Below are 6,000 nucleotides of genomic sequence, written 5' to 3'. Positions count from 1 at the left end.
AGGTAGACTAGACATGGCTGTCGCTCACGGTGAAAGAATTTTGTCAATACGACATGTACTTTTCATTTGGGAAGAATTTGTTTGGGCCTGACTTTTCTGTTCATTTTAAGCAGCAAAAGTGAGGTGCATGTCTGTGTACGTGTGTATGGAGCCATTGGGTGCAGTCACTATAGCAACCAGGCTCACACCTGCCTGCTTAACGAGCTCTGCCTGCCACTGTGCCAAGATTCATCTTAAGCACTTCTCTTTCAACTGCTGCTGTGTCCACAGTGTTACAGCCATCATTTTACCCTCAAATTGTCGCCATTATTGTTCTCTTTCCAACACCGTGTCTTTCAAAGCTCAGGCATTTAAACTTTTTAAACTGTGTGGATCAAAGTGGAGGGATCACATTTGAGTCATTCAGTGATTCAAAGAATATGACCTTTTAATATTCATTCAGATGTTTTCTGACTCTAAATGTTCTTTTCTCATTTCTTAGGGTTTTCTAATTTACATTTAAAACATTTTCAGTTTTTTTCCAACTCCTTCTTCTGTGTAACCTTCAGCTTTTAGCAGTTCAGCGCCTTTGTTTTCAGGTTAAATTCGGGTTTTTTTTGTTTTTTTTTAATCTCATTCAATATTTTTAACTCAAAATTCAGCAATTAATTCATTTCAGTGCATACATTCAGATTCAAGCATTCACACTGCAGTTTCTTCAGAAAATGCACTTTCTAGTTCTATTTTATTATTATCTATTCCGTACGTTTTTGAAAGCCTACTCCTTCAAAACCGTTCAACTTAGAAAAACCATTCAAACACCGTTAGATTCCTCTTCTTTTGGACATGACTGCTTCTACTTTTCTCATTTTTAACATTTATATTTTTAATTTTATTCAACTTTATTCAACAAAAATTTCCCATGTATTTCAATGGGGAGACCCTTCAAATTCTCATTCAACTTACTCATTTTTAAACTCTTACTACTTCCACATACATTGACATAGAGCCACCATTCAAACTTTAAAACGAAGACAAGACATTCAACTATTCAACTTGTATTTATCTTTTCAATATCTATTATACTTTTTCTTCAGTTCCAGTTTAAGTTTCATGATGTTTTTTCACCCGTTTCAAAATTTATAATGGGTGTGTATGGGACGGAATGTTGGGGCTAGAGTGAGACAGCTCAACTGCTAGAGTGAGAGGAGCAAAAAAATTCATTTTAAAATCTTTTTTAAAACTGCTGCTGTGTCCGCAGCGTTTGCTCTACAGGTATGATTTTACCCTCAAAACGTAGCCATCGCTGTCCTCTTTCATCCAATGTGTTTACTATTGTACTAGGTGTTATGGTTCTTTCATAAATGTCACCAATGCACAGCCTCCTCCCTCCAACTCTTCCATAGACTCTAATGTTAAAATGGCTCAGAAGGTTCGTTTGAAAATCAGAAGAGCATGGTGTCTTTCCACTGTCACCACGTCCATATAATAAACTCCACAGACATGAAAACTGAGAATTTGGTAGACTAGACATTGCTGTCGCTCACAGTGAAAGAATTTTGTCAATACGACTTTTACTTTTCATTTGGGAACGATTTGTTTCGGCCTGACTTTTCTGTTCATTTTAAGCAGCAAAAGTGAGGTGCATGTCTGTGTCCGTGTGTATGGAGCCATTGGGTGCGGTCACTATAGCAACCAGGCTCACACCTGCCTGCTTAACGAGCTCTGCCTGCCACTGTGCCAAGATTCATCTTAAACACTTCTCTTTCAACTGCTGCTGTGTCCACAGTGTTAAAGCCATCATTTTACCCTCAAAACGTCGCCATCGTTGTTCTTTTTCCAACATCTTGTCTTTCAAAGCTCAGAGATGTAAACTTTTTAAACTGTGTGGGTCCAAGTGGAGGGATCACATTTTAGTCATTCAGTGATTCAAAGAATATGACCTTTTAATATTCTTTCAGATGTTTTCTGACTCTAAATGTTCTTTTCTCATTTCTTAGGTTTTTCTAATTTACAATTAAAACATTTTCAGCTTTTTTCCAACTTCTTCTTCTGTGTAACCTTCAGCTTTTAGCAGTTCAGCACTTTTGTTTTCAGGTTAAATTCGGGTTGTTTTTTTTTTTTATCTCATTCAAGATTTTTAACTTAAATTCAGTAATTAATTCATTTCAGTGCATACATTCAGATTCAAGCATTCACACTGCAGTTTCTTCAGAAAATGCACTTTCTAGTTATTAGTGTGAATGCTTGAAAAGCATTCACAGTATTGTTCTTCTAATCTTTATTATTATTATTAGTGTGAATGCTTGAAAAGCATTCACAGTATTGTTCTTCTAATCTTTATTATTATATTTTATTTTTCCGTACGTTTTTTGAAAGCCTACTCCTTCAAAACCGTTCAACTTAGAAAAACCATTCAAACATCGTTAGATTCCTATTATTTTGGACAACATTGCTTGTATTTTTCTCATTTTTAACATTTATATTTTTAATTTTATTCAACTTTATTCAACAAAAATTTCCCATGTATTTCAATGGGGAGACCCTTCAAATTCTCATTCAACTTACTCATTTTTAAACTCTTACTACTTCAACATACGTTCACATAGAGCCACCATTCAAACTTTAAAACGAAGACAAGACATTCAACTATTCAACTTGTATTTATCTTTTCAATATCTATTATACTTTTTCTTCAGTTCCAGTTTAAGTTTCATGATGTTTTTTCACCCGTTTCAGAGTTTATAATGGGTGTGTATGGGACGGAATGTTGGGGCTAGAGTGAGGCAGCTCAACTGCTAGAGTGAGAGGAGCAAAAAAATTAATCTTAAAATCTTTTTTAAAACTGCTGCTGTGTCCGCAGCGTTTGCTCTACAGGTATGATTTTACCCTCAAAACGTAGCCATCGCTGTCCTCTTTCATCCAATGTGTTTACTATTGTCCTAGGTGTTATGGTTCTTTCGTAAATGTCACCAATGCACAGCCTCCTCCCTCCAACTCTTCCATAGACTCTAATGTTAAAATGGCTCAGAAGGTTCGTTTGAAAATCAGAAGAGCATGGTGTCTTTCCACTGTCACCACGTCCATATAATAAACTCCACAGGCATGAAAACTGAGAATTCAGTAGACTGGACATTGCTGCCGCTCACGGTGAAAGAATTTCGTCAATACGACCTATACTTTTCACTTGGGAGCGATTTGTTTGGGCCTGACTTTTCTGTTCATTTTAAGCAGCAAAAGTGAGGCGCATGTCTGTGTACGTGTGTATGGAGCCATTGGGTGCAGTCACTATAGCAACCAGGCTCACACCTGCCTGCTTAACGAGCTCTGCCTGCCACTGTGCCAAGATTCATCTTAAACACTTCTCTTTCAACTGCTGCTGTGTCCACAGTGTTAAAGCCATCATTTTACCCTCAAAACGTCGCCATCGTTGTTCTCTTTCAAACACTGTTTTTCAAAGCTCAGACTTTTACATTTTTTAAACTGTGTGGATCCAAGCAGAGGGATCAGATTTTAGTCATTCAGTGATTCAAAGAATATGACCTTTTAATATTCATTCAGATGTTTTCTGACTCTAAATGTTCTTTTCTCATTTCTTAGGGTTTTCTAATTTACATTTAAAACATTTTCAATTTTTTTCCAACTTCTTCTTCTGTGTAACGTTCAGCTTTTAGCAGTTCAGCACCTTTGTTTTCAGGTTAAATTCGTTTTTTTTTTTTGTTTTTTTTTAATCTCATTCAATATTTTTAACTCAAAATTCAGCAATTAATTCATTTCAGTGCATACATTCAGATTCAAGCATTCACACTGCAGTTTCTTCAGAAAATGCACTTTCTAGTTATTATTATTATTATTATATTTTATTTTTCCGTACGTTTTTTCAAAGCCTACTCCTTCAAAACCGTTCAACTTAGAAAAACCATTCAAACATCGTTAGATTCCTATTATTTTGGACATGACTGCTTCTAATTTTCTCATTTTTAACATTTATATTTTTAATTTTATTCAACTTTATTCAACAAAAATTTCCCATGTATTTCAATGGGGAGACCCTTCAAATTCTCATTCAACTTACTCATTTTTAAACTCTTACTACTTCCACATACATTGACATAGAGCCACCATTCAAACTTTAAAACGAAGACAAGACATTCAACTATTCAACTTGTATTTATCTTTTCAATATCTATTATACTTTTTCTTCAGTTCCAGTTTAAGTTTCATGATGTTTTTTCACCCGTTTCAGAGTTTATAATGGGTGTGTATGGGACGGAATGTTGGGGCTAGAGTGAGACAGCTCAACTGCTAGAGTGAGAGGAGCAAAAAAATTAATCTTAAAATCTTTTTTAAAACTGCTGCTGTGTCCACAGCGTTTGCTCTACAGGTATGATTTTACCCTCAAAACGTAGCCATGGCTGTCCTCTTTCATCCAATGTGTTTACTATTGTACTAGGTGTTATGGTTCTTTCATAAATGTCACCAATGCACAGCCTCCTCCCTCCAACTCTTCCATAGACTCTAATGTTAAAATGGCTCAGAAGGTTCGTTTGAAAATCAGAAGAGCATGGTGTCTTTACACTGTCACCACGTCCATATAATAAACTCCACAGGCATGAAAACTGAGAATTAGGTAGACTAGACATGGCTGTCGCTCACGGTGAAAGAATTTTGTCAATACGACATGTACTTTTAATTTGGGAACGATTTGTTTCGGCCTGACTTTTCTGTTCATTTTAAGCAGCAAAAGTGAGGTGCATGTCTGTGTACGTGTGTATGGAGCCATTGGGTGCAGTCACTATAGCAACCAGGCTCACACCTGCCTGCTTAACGAGCTCTGCCTGCCACTGTGCCAAGATTCATCTTAAGCACTTCTCTTTCAACTGCTGCTGTGTCCACAGTGTTACAGCCATCATTTTACCCTCAAATTGTCACCATTATTGTTCTTTTTCCAACACCGTGTCTTTCAAAGCTCAGGCATTTAAACTTTTTAAACTGTGTGGATCAAAGTGGAGGGATCACATTTGAGTCATTCAGTGATTCAAAGAATATGACCTTTTAATATTCATTCAGATGTTTTCTGACTCTAAATGTTCTTTTCTCATTTCTTAGGGTTTTCTAATTTACATTTAAAACATTTTCAGTTTTTTTCCAACTCCTTCTTCTGTGTAACCTTCAGCTTTTAGCAGTTCAGCACCTTTGTTTTCAGGTTAAATTCAGGTTTTTTTTGTTTGTTTTTTTTATCTCATTCAATATTTTTAACTCAAAATTCAGTAATTAATTCATTTCAGTGCATACATTCAGATTCAAGCATTCACACTGCAGTTTCTTCAGAAAATGCACTTTCTAGTTATTGTGTGGATGCCTTAATAGGCATCCACATCCTGTTTCTCTTTCTTCTTTATTATTATTCCGGGTGTTTCCGTACACTTTTTGCCATGGATCTACTTCCACAATTTTTGTGCTATTTTCACCGTTCAAACTCTAAACTGTTCTGCTCTTTCTGCTAATGCCGGCTATGACTTTTGGTGTTTATTACTATTATACTTTTTAAAATATTACACTTTTTTCCTTTAATTTGTCCCATTGAAATGAATGGGAAACTTCCACAATTCTGCTAAAACTTTCTTGTCTTTGAAACTTAACTACTGCCTCATACTTTCACCTAGAAACTTCATTCAAACTTTAAAATGTTCTCAAATGATTTGGCTATTCCTGTCAAGGCTCGGCTGTGTGGCAGGCAGGAGGAGGACCCAAAATGCAGGACTCACAGGCACGAGGGAATGAACTCAAAAGGGCAGCTTTATTGCTGAAGAGGCAGGACATAGGAAATACAAAAACTAGACTGGGAAAAGTAAACTAACACTCGGAGAGAGAGACACAGGGAAATCCACGCAGCATGAGGGACGACGTCACGCTGAACAGAGGGAGACGCAGACAGAAATACACAGAGGGTTAACGAGGGGAGTGGGAACACACGGGGAACACAGGTGACACTGATAATCATAACGAGACAGGGCGGGG

This window comes from Mchenga conophoros, linkage group LG12, assembly GCF_057382185.1.
Source record: "Mchenga conophoros isolate Kocher_MC1m ecotype Shallow Benthic linkage group LG12, M_conophoros_male_GT1.1, whole genome shotgun sequence".
NCBI lineage: Eukaryota > Metazoa > Chordata > Actinopteri > Cichliformes > Cichlidae > Mchenga > Mchenga conophoros.
Note: the sequence above shows the minus strand (reverse complement) of the source record.